The 19433-nt window shown below is 40.9% G+C and overlaps 1 protein-coding gene across 3 annotated transcripts in view; it reads right to left on the bottom strand.

The window, feature by feature from the left end:
* Positions 1–19090, bottom strand: part of LOC144683823 (fibronectin type-III domain-containing protein 3A-like) — a 152636-nt gene extending 133546 nt beyond the window's left edge. For 2 of the 3 annotated variants that reach the window (XM_078547289.1, XM_078547291.1), the window contains exon 1: positions 18676–18809. The gene's annotated coding sequence lies outside the window, so the exon portion shown is untranslated. Of the gene's footprint in view, positions 1–18675; positions 18810–18971 lie in introns of those variants that run through there. The other variant, XM_078547290.1, reaches the window with a different exon arrangement.
* Positions 19091–19433: the final 343 nt, after the last annotated feature.

Consider the following 19433-nt stretch of genomic DNA (forward strand, 5'->3'; position numbering starts at 1 on the left):
GCCCACAGCCCTTAGATGAATAAAAAAAATTGTTTTTGTACTTCACTGTTAGGCTATTCCGCTGTTGACAGAAGAGTTAACAGACGACAGCAACTACCCAGATAATCTATAGGTTATAGTCGAAATTATAACTGCAAAATGAAACACTGATTCAAAATGCTGCTGCATGTTTTAAGAAGGTGGGTTTTAGAGAAAGAATTTACCTGTGTTGTGCAGTAAGAGTGGAACCTTATAGTCATGCGATTTCTATTTCCCATGTAGGCAAGTTGCCCAAGTTCTTTCACGCCAATGAAAACTGCAAATTCAAGTTTTTACATTACATGGTTTATACAAATCCATTTTTTTTTTTACAGCTACAGCATGCTCCAATAAATGAGCTGTGTAAAATTGTGTCAATTATGCTGACCTTCCATGTTCTTTTCCCTTCCCCACAACTTGAGTCATTCCTATTCGTGTTCAAATTGCTCCAGGGATAGTACTCCAGTAAAGTAGGATGGTGAATCTACGATTATCTACATAATCTATTAAATCAAAATCCACCCCAACCTGGTCACAGTTTACAGGGACTTGGCTTCAAATGTACATTATGCTAACAATGCAAAATAAAGTGCAGGCCATCTCTGAGTAGCTCAAGACCGAAAAGGTGTTCCCAATTCTAAAAAGGACTGTAAAATATCGGTACAGAAATTTTTAAAAATCTGATTTCATTTAATTCTGTCAAACATGCTTTCAGGCAGTCACAAGCTCACTACAACCTTCTCAAGGGCAATTAGGGATGGGCAGTAAATGCTGGCCTAGCTAGCAACACCCACATCCGTGAAAACATTCAAACTTCAAACATAGTAAACCTCAGCAAACACCAAGATTGCAGATTAATCCAAACATTAGAGTTCAGCAAAACAGTACCAGTTACAGCTGTTTTTTAAAAACATATTCATAGGATGTGAGAGTTGCTGACAAGACCAGCATTTGTTCCTCATCCCTCTTGAACCATCGAAGTGGTGTAGGTACCCATACAGTGCTGTTAGGAAAGGAGTTACAGGTTTTTTGATCCAGAAACAATGAAGGAACGGTAGGCAACATAGTTCCAAGTCAGAATGGTGTGTGCCTTTTCTACCTTTATTCTTTCCAGAGATGTGGGAGTCACTGGCAGGGCCAGCATTTATTGCCCATCTGTAACTGCCCTTGAACTGAGTGGCTTACTAGGCCAGTTCAGAGGGCAGCTAAGGGTCAACCACATTGCTGTGGGTCTGGAGTCACACGTAAGCCAGACCAGGTAAGGATGGCAGATTTCCTTCCCTAAAGGACATTAGTGAACCAGATGGGTTTTTATAACAACCGATGATGGTTGTCATGGTCACTATTACTGAGATTAGCTTTCAAATTCAGGTTTAATTATTGAACTTAAGTTCCACAGCTGCTGTGGTGGAAATTGAACCAGTGTCTGCAAAGCATTCGGTTCTAGATTACTAGCACAGTGACATTACCATCACCGCGCCATCTCCCTCTTAGATTGGCTTGGAGGGGAACTTGCAGGTGATAGTGTTCCTGTGCATCTGCTGTCCTTGTCCTTCCTTGTAGAGGGCGCGGATCTGGAAGGTGCTGAAGGGAGATTTACAAGTTTTCACTCATGTCCCAAGCAGAAGATTGTAGGTTCGAATTTTATTTCACATAATCTAACCAGAATTTGGTGCACTACTGAGTGTACACTGCACTGTCCAAGGCCCTGTTGTTCAGGTCAGATGTTAATCCGATGCTCCATCCTTCCACTCAGATATATGTTAAAAAAAAATCTCATAACACAATTTGAAGAGGATCTGATGTCCTGATGTCACCCAACATTATCGAGGCACATTACCTGGTCAATTATCTCATTTGTGTTTATGGGGCATTGCTACACTACCTGACATTACTACGGTGCTTCACCTATTATGAACGATTCTGGAAGGCACGGAAAGCACGAAATTAAATGCAAGTTCTTTTGTTCCTTATAGCACAAAATGATGTGTCCTAGGCCCAACCATCTTCAGCTGCTTTATCAATGATCATAAGATCAGAAATGGGGATGTTCGTTGATGATTGCACAATGTTCAGCATCATTTGCGACTCCTCAGATACTGAAGCGGACCATGTCCAAATGCAGCAAGACTTGGACAATATCCAGGCTTGAGATGACAAGTGGCAACAAACATTTGGGCCATACTAGTGCCAGGCAATGACCATCTCCAACAAGACAGAATCCAACCATCGCCCCTTGACGTTCAATGACATTACCATCACTGAATCCCCCACTATCAACGTCCTGTGGGTTACCATTGACCAGAAACTTAACTGGACTAGCCATATAAATACTGTGACTACAAGTGCAGGTCAGGGGCTAGGAATCGTGCGATGAGTACCTCACCCCCTGACTCCACAAAACCTGTCCACCATCTACAAGTCAGGAGTGTGATGGAATGCTCCCTACTTGCCTGGATGAGTGCAGCTCCATCAACACTCGAGCTTGATACTATCCAGGACAAAGCAGCCCACTTGATCAGCACCACATCCACAAATATTCACTCCGTCCACCACCAACGCACAGTAGCAGCAGTGTGAACCATCTACAAGATGCAGTGTAGGAATTCACCAAAGCTCCTTAGACAGCACCTTCCAAACCCACGACCACTACCTTATCACTTATCATCCTGACTTGGAAATATATCACTGTTCCTTCATTGTCGCTGGGTCAAAATCCTGGAACTCCCTTCCTAACAGCACTGTGGGTGTACCTGTGCCACATGGACTGCAGCGGTTCAAGAAGGCAGTTCACCACCACCTTCTCAAGGGCAACTAGGGATGGGCAATAAACGCTGGCCCAGCTAGCGAAGCCCACATCTCATGAACGAATAAAAAAAATGCAAACCTCATTTTTGAACATTTAATATTTTATCAACACAAGCACAAAACTGTAGGACCCACCATCCATCTAGAAACTCATGAGCTGAGAGTCTATACAGTGTACAACAGAAGAACACAATACTGGGGGTTTGATGCACTTCAGTTCTTTTAGACTTCTTAGGGGGCATAGGGGCAGTGTTGTTAGAACTGCAAAAATTTGAAATATAATAGCACTATACCTCAATGCTAAAATATTGTATTTCTCAGTGAGAAAGGAGTGCAGTGCTGGCAATCATCCTCCTTCCTGATCGGTAGCATTTACTAGATACAACTTGCACAACAGAAAAAAAACAAATTGACAATAAAGCAACTAAACATCTGCATTGAAAACCAAGATCAAATTATTGGGATTGACCATAAAAGAACAAAAACCTGAAGTGTATCACATTCAATCTTTTGCCCTTTGGCTTTAACCTCAAATAACCACCATCTGGCACAACAATTTTTGTTTAACCAGAAGGTGGGTAGAAGAGCCAAAAGAAGATTAAACCAGAATCAGCCTTAGTTTCCAGTAATTTACATCACAGACCTGCTGTATGCAGGACTAAAAAAGTTAAAACACAAAGTAAACCAGCAAAATGCAAACAGCTTCCACATATACAAAATAATGTTACAATAGAATACTAATATAAACTACAGAAAACAAGTGATCACAGTGGGCATGTTTGAGCAGTGACATTTTATGTGCTCAGTAAGAATTTAAACTTAGTCGCACTGCAACAGAGAAGGATTCTGGAGGATTACAAAGACAAATTGCAAAGTGCATTAAAACAGTGGTCATCAAAACCAACAACAATGACCTTTTAAAGCCATAAAAGGGGAACATTAAACTCTTCTTTAAAAAAAATCCTTCATATCGGAAAGTTAAATTAAATTTGAAACCATTAGTTTTCAAGAACTGATGCAGTTCATGCTAATTTACACTTCTATCGTGTCTGTAACCTAATAAAGCATCACAAAATGTTTCACAGAGAGGATTATCAGACACCAAGAGTGAATGAACAAGTTAGGGAAGTGGAGCAGTTTAGGAACAAAATTCCAATTTGCAGGACCGGAATCAGTGATGCACAGTATTGCAGACTCCAAAGAGCAGAGGATTTGAGCTGGGTTACAGGGCTGCAGTGAAGATACTGACTGATTAGTAAAAAAGAAACAGAATTTACTACAGGGTAGAACGCAGACAGTAGAGCTCTGGCTCAACTGGAGTTTGTGGAAGATGAAATTTGAGAAGTTAGCTAGGAGGGTGAAGCCTGGAGGTTACAAAGGCATGGATGAGGTTTTAAGTAAGACTGAGGTGAGGTGGGGATGGCAATAGGCAGTCTAGGTAATGAGCTAGATGTTGGGTTTGAAGATGAGTGCAGGATAGAACAGAACACTGAGGTTGTCTATTGTCAGATTTAGCCTCATCAGAAAATGGAATCAAGAGGGACAACAGACCCTTTGCTCCTTAATTAAAAGTTCCATTCCCCTCCACACGATTTGGTATCAGAAAGAGAAAATCATGGAGTTCAAAGTGGCAGCAGAGGATTAAAACTGGATGTATTTTATATACTTAGGGAAGCTGACCCCATATTTACAGATCACATTAAACTGAGGGGAGAGTTCTATCATGTTTCAAGCTATATCATTTAAAATTTTAATATTGATGCAGCAGTTTCCAAACCCACAACCACTACCATCTAGAAGGTCAAGGGCAGCAGACATGTGGAAACACCACCACCTGGAAGTTCCTCTTCAAACCACCCACCATCCTGATTTGGAAATATATCGCCATTCCTTTACTGTCATTGGGTCAAAATCCTGGAACTCCCTCCTTAACAGCACTGTGGGTGTATCTACACCACATGGACTGCAGCAATTCAAGAAGGCAGCTCACCATTGCCTTCTCAAGGGCAGTTCAGGGTGGGCAATAAATTCTGGCTCAGCCAGCAGCACCCACATTCAATGAATGAAAAAAAAAGTGCAAATTTAAAATGATGAAATCAGATGGCCCTGAAATTAGAAACTTGTGTGGGGGACATGTAAGCAAAAAGTTGAGATAGCACACGAATCTCACATTTGCAACTGATTTCAAAGACATTTCACTCAGCGTTGTTGGTACCTTACACAAATTAACCTGAAGTCTAATAAAACCAAAAAGTGCAGGGTAAGTTTATATTGAAGCCAAGCTATTTGATGTGCGAGGTCAGGAATCAAAGTTCAGCAATAGCTTGCAGTCAACATGAACACCATGCCAGTAGAAAAGAAGTTCTTTGATCTGGTGTGTTGACATGGCACCCAGAAAAATGATATAGGTGATGAGAATTTACCCATTTTACCAGCCCCCAACTCTCCCATTTCAAGCTTACATCTTCAAGCTGCAGAAGTGAGAAAAAAACAATATGAAGCCAAGAAGCGCCAGATTACAATCTTCAAAGATTCAAGGGTTTCAAAAGTTTTCAAACACTATTAGTTTGGTTTAGGAAACAGAAGTAGCACATAAATCAAGCACTACATTGAACATTGTACGCTGCACATCTTTTAGGCTGAACAATTCAGTCAGGCAACACATTTTTCATTCTTCCTGAAGGAAAGGAGTGCATTGTAGGCAGTATGTGGAACTTTCACTGCAAAGTAATAGCAATACCAAAGCTTAGTCAAGTTAGAAGAGAAAGCAGGCATAAATAATATACAGCATAATATGAAAGAGTGAGCCATGGTATGATCATTTTTTTTTTATTCATTCACGGGATGTGGGCTTCGCTGGCTGGGCCAGCATTTATTGCCCATCCCTGGTTGCCCTTGACAAGGTGGTGGTGAGCTGCCTTCTTGAACCACTGCAGTCCCTGTGGTGTAGGTACACCCATAGTGCTGTTAGGAAGTTATGGGATTAAACAAGTTCATTTCAAAGGCAGCCATAGCAAGTTCTGAAACTGAATTCAATAAATTTGTAAATTGTCAGGTAGCACGAGACAAATATGTCCATTAAAGTTGTTTGGTGCAAAGCCTTAACTGACTCATGAATATACTTGGAAAGGGAAGTTGCCTTGCCCTTTGAAATTACCTAGAAAGCACCAGTTGTACAAAAAATAATCAGTGCAGAAGGTAGTTCACCACCTTCTCATGCAAAGTAGGGAGATGTAATAAATACAGCCTAGCCAACACTACCCGCACTTTGATAACCAGGGGGAAAAAAAATACAGGTGTATGGAAAGAGACTGGGCAAAGGCAACGAGAGGGGTGATAGAAGAGCATCGTGGCGAAGAAGAGGCAACAGAAGTAGCTGAGCAGAAGTTAGGAAGCATGTGCAAAAGCAAGCAAAAGATGCCTGTAGTTGCTGAGATGTACTCAGAGGCCTTCAATTTGTACATTTTAATTATACATGGCCTTAGGCCCAGCTTTTGTTCTCTTGACCTAGTTTCTGCTACCAAACACCAAACTTCCCTCCCTTGCCCCCAAGTTAGCTGACATCTGTCGTTGCAAACCACCATCCGAAATCCAGTCATCCTTTCCTCTCCAAAGTCCTTCAATATGCTTTCACCTGCCAAATCCATGACCATTTTTTCCACCATTGCACTTAAATCTTCCCAATTTTCCACTCCACCAGAGCATTGAAATAGCCAAAGTCACAAATTACATTCTTTGTGACTATAGATCTTTCCTTGTACTCCTCGATCTTTCTACAGGCTTGGTATGGTCAACCACGTCACACTTCTCTTGCTCACAGCACTGGCATCCAGCGCCCACCTCCACCAACCCCCCCACTGCAGCACTTCAAATTTATAATTCTCATTCTTGTATTTCAATCCCTGCGTGGTTTTACTCCTCCCCACCTCCCACCAACTCCCTGTTCCTCAAGCCTCAGCCTCTTGTGCAACCCCCAGCCCACCTCCCTTTTGGCCATGCCTTCAGGAACTAGGCCCCATATTTTGGGATTATCCCCTTAAATCCTTGGCCTCTCTATCACGCTCGAGTTTCAGACACACGTGCATCTATGATGCATGTTGTGTTGTCAGTGCATATATGCAATGCCAAAAAACTGTGCCACTATTTAAAATAGTCAACCCTGTCAAGCCAGCAACAACTTAAATACTATTCAACTATTATAATAAGATCAAAAGGCGGCTATAAGCCTCCAACTGGTCCAAATGGCTCCACAATGAAAAGTACCTCATTTTGAATTTGTAAGGTGAAAATGCTTTGCCTGGTGTTTGGTTATGTCTATGGGTTGCTGTTGCCTCAATGGAGATTATTTTGGGAATTTGTTAAAAGTTATGATAGTAGTAATTTGTAGCCATGTGTACATATATTTTAACCTGTGTAAATTAATAAAATGTTTCACTTAGTTTAATGTAAAGCCTCGAGAACTAGTGGTCTGAATCCTGAGTTTAGAGTTGCATCTCAAACATAACACAAAATTACTGGTTATGACAGTTGTTTAAAGTTTCCCTTTGGAATTTTTAAAATAACTCCACTTTACCAACTGCATCAGTCATAATTGTTTTATTAATACTATTCAACTTAAATACTATACAATATTCTATTGTTTATACAGGGTCTTGTACCAAAAAACTGTGAAGTGTTTCTTATGACATATTGCACCCTTATTGGAAAATGGGAAAACAGAAATCTCTAATAAAAAAGTTTAATTAGACCTCAGAAAATAGTTTATTCTAACTTAAACTTTTTACGCCATGTTTTAGATAGTTTAAAAGGAATTTTCTATGTATTCAGTTTTTTTTAAACTTCACATCGGAAACTCTTTTTTAAAATAAGCACGTAATTGCAAATTTGACAAATTGGTACTTTATGTCCTTTTGCTGCATTGACCCTCCTGATCCTCCCCAAGTCTGTGGCTAGCATCAGCCACTGTCTCTCCTTTAGGATCCACTTTTGTGCTACCTGCCTTTCATGGCTCCACCTTTCCCTGCCCCAATTCACCAGGACATTTCCTGCAATGGTTTCTCCTTCCATCCTCACAGAATTATACCAGTGTACCTCAAGGTTCTGTCCTTAGCGTTTACCTTTGTCACTTACATGCTGTCTCTCAACAATAATGAATAGCTTCCATTTGCAAGTTTATGGCATTATCTTTACCCAGTCCAACTCTGTTGCTGATATTGTATCACAGATTAAGTCACGTTTGCCTACTCTCTCTGCTAATCTATATCGGCTTCCAATAGCCCAATGTCTGAAAATAAAAATTTTCATCCTTTTGTTTACTTCACTGTCTCACCCATTCCTATCTGTATCCTCCTCCAGCCCTCTAACACCTCCCCCCACAACTCTCCATTCCTCTAATACTAACCTCTTGTGCATTCCCTTATCTTCCCCTGCAACTCCTTCTGCCATGCCTTCAACTGCCTTGTCCCCACGTTCTGAAATTCATCTTCCTCTCCTCCTTTAAGGCCCTTCTGTAACCCATCACACCAAACAACCTTTTTGTTAGCCTTCTAAATTTTTCCTTCCTTGGCTAGACATCCAATTTTTTCTCTTACACCTCAGAGGCGGCTTCACGCAACTTTTCTGTCGAAGTTGTAATATAAATGCAAGTTGTCCTTAAAGTTCATATTCGTGCAAATGCACAAGCTCACGGAACTGGTTTCATACGATCAAGGGGAGAGTAATTTGCCCCAATTTCATTTTGAAACAAAAACTTCTCTTACACCTTGTCTGAATCGATTTCGGGAAGTAAGGAGGATTGGCCACTGCAAAGCACATCTGTATTAAAAAGCAAACAGACCCATCAGGCAAGCAGTTTAAACAACTTCCTACCTCCTGGCATATAAAATGACTCATAGCAAACCTCAACATAAATTCAAGATGAGAAGCTTAACTAAACATTGATAGCATATATACTTTTTATGAATTTGTTGCACTTAAGATACAGGATGTTAGTGTTGGATAGAACATTTGCTATTCCAGGCACCCATGTCAGGAGGAAGTACTTCTAAGTCAAGTGCAGAGCAGTGGTGTGTAACAAAGCTCCCTCCACTCTGCCCCAATGTGCCCCAGCCCAATCTCCGAAGAGCTCTGCTGCATCAAGGTTACATTTTCCATTTAGCACAGCTGCCATTGTGTGACTTGTATGAGTGAGATAAATTTTACAATAGACCTTTGTAAATGATTCCAGTACAACAGAGAACTGAAGTGAGGCCAGAAATAAAAGTAGTAGGAGTTCTGAACAGATCTACTAACTAAAAATATAACAGGTGTGATATAAATAAGTACTATTTCAGTTACGTAAGAGTCAATAATATCTACTGGATTTTAATTCTGGCACATGTTTCTCAACTTAATCATTCCTTCTATAGTCCCAACACTAACAAACTCTATCTGGACAAAATATAAGCCAGGAGTGTGTATTCTCAATTCAACTGTTTTGGAGGCATTACAGCTGAGCCTGATGCAGTGCACATCCAGCATATGCACACATTTTTTGTTCACCAGAAGTCACTCACTAGTAAATGGGAGTGGGAACACTGGATGAACTCCCACTGCACAGATGAAGGAAGCAGAGGCCAACTGTACATTCTTACCATCATTCCAACCGCAAATCATTTAACTCAACATAAAGCACAGATTGAACTTAGGACCTTCTTAATAGAATCCTTAATCAGCTCAAAGTCATGTCTGGAGCAGCAGAAAGTTAACGTTAAGTTATTCACTGTGCTGCTTGGCCCATGAAAGCAATCGTGGTTTACAATGCCTGTGGCTAGATAGCTCCTTCAATAGATTAAGATGAGTAGAGTCGGAGCTAAATGAACATGTTAAAAGAATTGAAACTTTTTTATTCCACATATTCTTATGCTCTTGACTTGTTGAAAAATGGTTTGAGCCATAATTAGAAATTTTATACCATATGGAACCAGGAGCACAATGAAGTCATTCAGTCTTGAAATAGCAAAGGAACTATCACATTCCATGAAGTATTTGATCATCTCACTCTGTACCTGCCTGAGGCGCTTTTACTTTGCCATTTGTTTAGGATCAATGGCAGAGGCGGGTTGTTCATCTGTCTATTTGCACATATTATCATTGCTAAAACTATAGAAGGATCGTAGGTCTGCTTTTTTCTGGATCCGCAGTTCTGCGACTAAGATTAAAATAACACATTTAGCAGTGCAAATCTAGAGTGCCAGTACATACAATCAGCCTCCAAACAAGCAACTTAAATATACACCATGTAAACATAACTTTTATGAAATTCAATCCCATTCTAAACCAGATATTTATCCAGGCCCATTCCTAAAGAAAATAGTGAACACGGTATCAACTACTTTACCTTATATTGTAGAAACTCATGCATTATGCAACAACTCTATATAATGTTCCAGAAAAAAAAAACTCTCCAAAAAAATCATGATCTATGAAGATACATAACAAGGGTCAACAGTAGTTGCCACAAAGATTCCACTTGCGTCAGAATTTGGCCACATTTTCCATATATGAGTCATACAGCACAGTTAAGTTAGTAAGCTTATGTTCAGTGCAACATATCTGCATTAAGGAAACAACTGGGAGCTCAGGATTAATATATCTGGCAAAGTATTGGCCCAGTTGGCAGTTCTAATCCTTTCTTCATAAAATAGACATCAATTCGTCTCCATTCTAGGTCAAAACACTACTCTGATATCTACCTCCCACTGATTAAAAAAATTCAACAAAACACAAGCTAATTCTTCAAAAGTGAATTTATATCTCTTTTGATCCATCATAACAATGAGCTAAGTGCCCCTTCTGAAAGAGAGACCACTGATATAGAGTCACGGAGTTATTTATGGCACGAGGCCATTCGGCCCATTGAATCAATGATGGCTCTCCATGGAGCAATTAGTCCCATTCCCCCGCTCTATATGCACAGCCTTGCAAGTTTATCTCCTTCAAGCGTTCATCTAATTTCCTTTTGAAACCACTGTTCCTGCTTCCATCACCCTCAGGGGCAGCAAGTTCCAGGTCATTACCATTCAGTAAAAAAAGTTCTTCCTCACATTCCCCCTGTATCTTTTGCCTGAAACCTTAAATCTGTGTGCCCCCGGTCAGTGTACAATCATTCAACAGTTGGAAGTTTTTCCTTGTCTACCTTATTTAAACATGTCATAATCTTATACATCTTGAGAAAATCTTCCCTCAATCTCCTTTGCTCCAAAGAGAACAGTCCCAGCTTCGCCAACCAAGCCTTTAAAGGAAATTTAGTTAGTTAATTAGATTAAAGTGACAGTCCCAGTCGCCCTGGTGCCCACTAGCCTCAGGAGCATACTGGTGAACCTGGGCATGCATGTAGAGACAGGCAGTCGAATGACCCCCTCGACTGCTCACTACCTGGACCTGTTGATGGCCACCTTGGTCAGGCCCAGGAGCAGTCCCACGAGGAAGTCTCCCGAATGCCTGCTCCCTCCACATTAGGTGGCTAAAGGTCAGGAATGTGGAACTGCAGTGCAGCCAAAAATTTAAGAGTTTTACAAGGAGAAATGTTGATAAATTAATAAAAACAAAAAAGCCACTATCCAGTTATACTACCTCCGCTCCATATCTGAGGAAAGCTGGAAGTGTGTTAACCTAATTATAGCTATTTGTACAGTAGCTTGTGTGAGAACAAGTACCTTGTTAAAAAAAATGTTGAAAATTGCCCATATCTGACTGATAATTGCTAAATGTTTGCCAGATAAAATCAATTTGTTTATAATGCTTGACTTCTTGAGATCAAGTGTGAGGAAAATCCCACAATATAAATGGAATGTGATTCTAAAGCAACTCTAGAACACAGCTTTTTGTCGATAGCTTTAGAAACTAGCTCTCCAAGAGGCAAATACCTGAATATAAACTCAATCTAGTTAAGGGCAACACTGATGTGACAAGCCCCAAATCCACTGGCTGATTGCACTACTCAGGATGAAGTTACTGGTGCTCAACTTTCTCTAACCCAAGCTATTGCAAGAACTTTAAGTTCAAGGCTTCAAAGAAAGACAGTCTCCCAGTTGTATCACTCCTTTAAACTACAGTGGGTTTAAATTTCCTACATTCCTCTGCTTTGCTGCTCAAATGACTGGCTAGAGCAAAGGGTCCTTTGATTTAAGTTAATGCATGCACCTCCTCTATTAAGGCTCTTTTAGAATCTTACCCTTCACAATGTCTATACATTTATTAATTATGCACTCAAGGCAAAAATCAAGCTGATTTATTTTCTTATATACATACAAGTCTATTCACATAAAAAATTTGGATTCTGGGCTTGCCACCCTGCAATCATCTTCCCTTAAATTAAATAGGTTCTACAGTTATAAACCAAGTGAAATTGCTTGATGGCTTCTATACCATCTATGTCCAGGTCTTAAAATCTTCAGCTACAACGTCCTCTTCATTCTCTTTTTCCTCCAATGAAAAGTGCAGCTATGTGAACCTTGTCTCAATTTTAGAATACTAACTCCTTGCTCATCTCTGAATACATTCCTCTTTTAAGGCAGGATGCCCAACCCGAATAAGAAAGCCCAAATTTTAGTCTCTTAATTTATAGAAGAACTTTTGACTTATAATTGATGTCCTCAAGATGCATTGTAGGTTTTGATGAGCTGTGTTAGCATATTGGCCAGAAACTAACAGTAAGTAATCAATAATCACACCCAAATTCATTTTTCTCCACCTTTGTTAGCGGACATTCTTCATTTTGTACCTGCTCTAATATTTATCAGTTTACATTTACCCACATTGGAATCCTGCCAGTGCTTAACACCTCTGCTTAATTGATCTGAATCTCTTTACAGGGCTGTTCCTCTCCCTTTTACTTGATATCGAGTTATGTGGCCAGGTGACATCAGCAACTTTATGTTACTTAAGCAAGCTCCTCCAAATAATTTAACAGCATGAGCTATTTACAGGGCACTTATTGATCCAGCTAGCTAAATGATCAATTCCATGAGCCTTAATCTTGATTAGTTTCACGTGTAGAGCGAGAGTAATATAACTAATATTTACTATCAAATCTGAAAAATTTAACTAAACCATATCCATTAGTTACCCTCACTCACCACCCACAAATTAAGTATCAAGTTAACAAATTTAGTGCCTATTACTAAATCTATGGTGACCTTTTAGCCACCTAGCTCCTTAAGAGTGTTAGTACTGCAACAATGCTTCCAAGCATTCCTCCATTTCAGTTGTGAGATGACCTGCTCTTATATGAGTACCAGTATAATACTTACTATTTTCCATCCCTCAGGTGTCATTCATGTTTGTGGAGTTTCTCTAAACAATCCAATATAGCCTTTCCCATTTCTTTCTCATTTCCATTAAGAAACCTGCATATACTTCATCTGATCTGGGTCACTTGTAGACATTCTTTGCTTTGCAAATATTTCTTGGCTTTGATTCCGACACCACAATGAATGGGTACGGAAAACGTCCACGTCATCAGATTCCCTATAATAGTTCTAGCCAGCCAATCCCAATATTAAACTTGTGTTTGGCTCCACCTCACCACTGCCTTCGAAAATACTCTTTTTAAGATCCCTAGTCAAAACATGTTTTGTCTTCCTGCATCATTTTCAGGAAACTGGTGGGCAACAGGAACTCAGAAGTTTGGTAAATTAGTTCTCAAAGGAAGCTTAAACCCAGTAGTCAATGAGAGAGTGAGTGCACAGTAATGCAGCATTCTTTATGAGCAGGTGTGTCTAGATTTTTTAGACCAGTGCTATATAGGTAATAAGATATAAGGTGTGAAAATACTAAGTACCACAATCTGGCAACAAGTACCACTTAAAGCAAAGGCGGATTGGAGATTGAAAAATTAAGTTGCACTGATATAACAAAAGCAATTATTTGCATTTATACATAGCTTTTCATATACTCAGGGCATCCCAGAGGCCTTCACAAGCATTTTTTATACATTTTAAAAAAGTGTAGTTACTGTTATGTAGGCAAAATAGCAGCCAAGTTATGCACAGTGAAGTCCTCCAAACACAAACAAAATAACTAGTTAATTATTTTAGTGGTTTTGGCTGCGTGGCAAATGGTCAGGTAACTTCCTAGTTGAAAGTCCACCTATAGAGATGAAGAAGCTTCAATTTAACATCTTATCTAAAAGAAAACATCCCTCACAAAGCAGTGCTACCTTTGTACTGCACAAAAGGAGGGTTTGAATTATTTGCCTAGATTAGTGCACAAGGGCTTGAATGAGGCTTCAACTCGCAATCTTCTGACTCAAAGTCGATTAAGGCAACTGAGCTAAAATGAAATAAGTAGGGTTATGCCTGCACTAGCTTACAATTTTAGCCCTTCATGGTCAAGAGAACACTGGAAAGGTGACAAGAGAACATCAACCAGGAAAGTATGAAATAAGGGTGCCTTTGTACTGTATCATGTTTGCACTGCCTAGATTAAATTTAAATTATGCATCCACAGAGCTCTCAGCAACTACATTTTAAATGTTTAAACAGTGAGTGCCACATTTGCACCACCTAACTATTTAAATTAATTAGAGATAGGTGTAAAAAGTGTCAAAGGGAATCAAGGCACTCCTGGGCACTTGGGCACTTTTTTCACCTACCCTGTAGCTTGTGAACACACTGGATTTACTATGCGTCAATAGGAAGTGGCTAGTTTCTATCCTCCAGGGAGTTTTGCACTGGTTTTCCTCAAGAGTCAAGGCCTTGATTTCTGATTTACATGACAATTGTAGCATCAGTTAAAAATGGAATGCACCAATGCAAAAGTTACAGTTTAACACAGAATATCTGCAAAGAATCCAGGCCTAGGTGCATCAAAAAAATCCCTAGCGAGGGGAAACCAAAAGTGCTACTGAAGCTTATGGGCAGGTGAGTCCCAAAGAGGACAGCCAAGTATCAGTACAAGCTATCAAACACTAGAATGCATGCAACAAGGAGGGTGCCTGGTTAGTCCTAAACAGAAACAGAACCTCTCAAGGTTGGGTTCATAGTGAGTTTGCAATGAGACAAGGATTGCACAAAGAGCCAAAAGCAATACTGATAAGACAACAGGAAGAACAATCGCCTGAATAGATTAATATTGAACCAGTATTCAAAATCTAGAGATAACGGGCAAGTACAAGGTTTTAGGATCATATCTTTACACAATAACTGAAGTAGCCCGAAATGCAGTTGGTTAAATGTTGTGGTACAAATTTGGCAAAATCACCCCAATCAGCATAAATCTGGCTTAAAACAAAATTGTTGGTATAGATTTGACATTTGTCAAATCTATGTTCCTATGCCCCTGCTGGATGACTGAAGCTGGTACATGTTACAATGCCATCATGACCTACCTAGACACTAAGTTACTCACTCAAATCTGATTTCTCTTAGGCCTACAGACTTGTGACAGTAATTTTAGCATATATGGCCAGGTGAAGCTGGCTAAATACACTAGTGCTCAAGTTTCCTCTGTCACTTGAAACTATACTACTGCATGTATGTAGGCATGCTACACCCTTGAGACGTAACACACCCAGGTTTGGTAGAACCTGCTGGCAGGACTGATGCAGCATTGTTTAACAAATCTCACTCACAGTATGGTCAATGTGCATGTCTTCCATTATTGGTGCTAACATGTGTTCTCAATTTGGCATCAAAAATAAATCAACATTTGTGACACTTAAAACAATGGAGAACAATGACTTTGTTGGTCAAACCCATGAATCATTCAGCCAAACAACCTTGTAAATTCCCAAATAAAAACAAAGTGCTGGAAAAACTCAGGTCTGGCAGCATGTGGAGAAAGAGACAGAATTAATGTTGAGTCTAATATGACTCTTCTTTGGAACCAAAGAGTTGCAATGGACTCTAAATGTTAACTCTGTTTCTCTCTCCACAGATACTGCCAAACCTGCTGGGTTTTCCAGCATTTTCTGTTTTTATTTCAGATTTCCAGCATCTGCAGCATTTCGCTTTTATTATACCAGAAATTTCCCAGATGCCTTTCCAGTAAGTGCCAAGTTTCCACATAGCGAGGACAGTCATTGTGACATAATTGACTTCCCTTCCATCATAAGGTCAAAAGCGGGGATGTTCGCTGATGATTGATGATTCGTTCCTCCTCATGTACTGAAACAGTTCATGTCCAAATGCAGCAAGACCTGGACAATATCCAAGCTTGGGCTGACAAGCGGCAACTAACATTCACACCACACAAGTACCAGACAATGACCATTTCCAGCAAGAGAGAATCCAACCATTGTCCCTTGACGTTCAATGGCATTACCATCACTGAATCGCCCACTCTCAACATCCTGGGGGTTACCATTGACCAGAAACTGAACTTGACTAACCATATAAATACTGTGGTTACGAGAGCAGGTCAGAGACTAGGAAGCGTGCGATGAGTAACTCGCCTCCTGACTCCCCAAAGCCTGTCCACTATCTACAAGGCACAAGTCAGGAGTGTGATGGAATACACTCCACTTGCCTGGATGAGTGCAGCTCCCACAACACTCAAGAAACTTGACACCTTCCAGGACAATGCAGCCGCTTGATTGGCACCACAGCCGCAAACATTCATTCCCTCCACCACCGATGCGCAGCAGCATTGTGTAACATCTACAAGATGCACTGCAGAGATCCACCAATGCTCCTTAGACAGCACCTTCCAAACCTATGACCACTACCATCTAGAAGGACAAGGGCAGCAGATAGATGACAACACCACCACCAGGAAGTTCCCCTCCAAGTCACTCATCATCCTGACTTGGAAGTATATCACCATTCCTTCACTGTCGCTGGGTTAAAATCCAGGAACTCCCATAACAGCACTGTAGCTGTACCTACACCATATAGACTGCAGCAGTTCAAGAAGGCAGCTCACCACCACCTTCTCAAGGGCAACTAGGGACGGACAATAAATGCTGGCCCAGCCAGCGAAGATCACATTCCATGAATGAATTTTTTAAAAATTGTTCCTGCAATTTAAAGAAGGGAAAATCAGCCAGGGTTCCAGCTCATTGTACTAGAACTCACTACTGAAAGCGCACATGGCATGGATGCCAGAGAAGGGGTGATTGAGCTTGGCTGGAATGCTCCTTGCAGTCAAATGTCTTAACATTCAGTGTCCAGGCACACAAATGAAAAATGGCTACACAGGAAATGTGCTGAAAGGCAACCAAAGCATCAAATCAAGGAGTTAATGCTACTGGGGGTGAAGTGGAGGGCCACAAAATTGACAAAAAAACATCAAAAGCTTGAGAATATTTGCATAATTTGAGCGACAAATCATGCCCTGCACCTGACCCAATCCCCACATTATCACAGCTGACTTGTCTACAGTTAATAAGGATAGTATTCTTCACCTCAAAACAGGTCCTCCAAAACTCTCTGCTTCTTCTTTCAAATGCTTCTTCAAACTCATCTGTCACCCTCCTAGTTTCTTATTTCCCAGCACAAGGCTTGCCTTCCATACACTGAGGTGCCTTCAGGTGGCTAATGGCTAATAATAACATTATATTGTTATTATACAAGGGGATTTGTTTCATATATTTCATACACAACCCACAGGTGAAATCTTAAGCAGCTGCTTAAAACGTAAAATTGAATCTGCAGATAAAGATGGCATATGCTTGAAATATCCAGGAACAGGAGTTTAATTACAGGACACTACCTAAAGGGAAATAAATACCCAATTATAACAAATTACAAACTTTGTTTTGCATTGTTGATTTCAAAATATTTTTGTTTAAATTAACTGACAGCTTTAGCATACTGACTTGGAAGAGTTACTAACCCCACATCACAAGGGAGCGCATTAACATTTGCTTGTGTCTGTATTTCTATAAGTATAGAATTAGATCTCAGGCAGCATCTGTGACTCCTCCAATCATAGAATGATACAGCACTGAAGGAGCCCATTTGGCCTGTGCCACCAATATGAGGTACTGCATGTTTAACTCACTGTTTAAATTAAATGAAAGGCCAAAAGAAAGATATGAATCATCATTGTTTTCTTGGCTCTGATGACAGGAGCTTAGTACAGTTATCTCACCTGAATCTAATTAATAAAGCTTAAGAATCGGGTCTGGCGTCACTTAATTTTTTTTGCCAATCCAGATGGATTAATTAAAACAGATTAATTATTCATATAACAATCTTACTTGTTGCATACAGAATACTTAATAGGCTTAAAAAAAGCTTTTAACTACTAAAGAACCAGCAAACTTAACAGAAAACACAAAAACAGGCTTTCCCCCCTTTGCCAATAGGCTCTACCACAATTTTTCAGGACCCTAGTTCTGCTGAGTAAAAATGTTCCTCTTCAAAAGATAGCTATCCATCCCTTAATTACCACACACATACACATTTCAGGCCTTTCAAAGCACTTTAAAACTTCCCTTCAGATTGCCAGGCATTTTCTTGGTGACGTATAGCAAACAGTACAGTAAATAAACTAGCCGCATTTTAGTAGCTTCAAACCAGTTTTCTGTCCCTAAAACACTACACGATCTCAACTCTTAAAAAGCATTTTTTTTTTAAAAAGCAGCACTCTTACTGAAACAACGGCCACATCTGGAGCAAACAGCACGACAAACAAGGCTTGTTTACGGAGCAGGAGAGAGGTAACACACTGAACTATAAAGATATGTTACGGTTAAAAATAACAGTTACAAAAAAAGCCAGATTGCCCACAGGGAGCTTTACAAAGTTGCTGGGCATAAGTTACCATGCCGCTAGGTACACACGCAGCCCAACTATAGCCATCAATAATTTTGGAGGTGGTGGGGGTGAGGATAACAGGAATAAATAAATGACAGTACAGTACCGTGGAAAGGTGGCTGTCTGTCCACTGCTGCAAGTAAACTGGATTCGAACACTGGGGTCTTTTGCAGGCGATTCCACCCCCACCGCCGCCCGAATGGCACTGGGACAGTTTAAGCCAGTTTAAGTATACGTGGCATTTGTAACCCGACGTTCCGGAGTGCAATACTGCTGAATGGAAGCGGAGAGGGAGAAAGAGAGAGGCTGAGACTGGGGAGGGAGGGGGTGGGAAGAGGCCAGCAGCTCCACACAAACTTCCAGCTCTCACAGTGTTGGACACCGGGCTTCACATCCACTTACCCCGCCGGAGTACTGAAGCGAGTCCTGAAGGATCTCCGTAGATTCATCCGCTGTCCGTCTCTCTTTACCTCTCCTTTCCTCCCCCCCCCCCTTCCCACCCTCCCCCTTCACTCACTGCCCAGGACGTCAGCGCTCGGCAACCCCCGTACAAGCCGGCGCCATCTTGGAATACAGCCGCGCATGCGCGCCGCTTATCCCACCGACAAACCGCTCAACGGCACGAGAGGGTCAGCTGACGGCTGCCGCCGGAGAGGGTCATCCCGCTGCCGCTGGGGCTGCTGGAGAGGGTCCACTCATTGCTGCTCAGAGTGCTGAAGAGGGTCAGCCCAGAGCTGCTGGAACTGCTTGAAAGGGTCAGCTTGCTGCGGCTGGGGTGCGTAATCCTTCTGCTGGAGCTGCTGTAGAGGGTCAGCTCACTGCTGCTGGGGCTGCTGGAGAGGATCAGTCAGATCTGCTGGATTG

Source organism: Cetorhinus maximus, chromosome 8, assembly GCF_964194155.1.
Source record: "Cetorhinus maximus chromosome 8, sCetMax3.hap1.1, whole genome shotgun sequence".
Classification (NCBI taxonomy): Eukaryota; Metazoa; Chordata; class Chondrichthyes; order Lamniformes; family Cetorhinidae; genus Cetorhinus; species Cetorhinus maximus.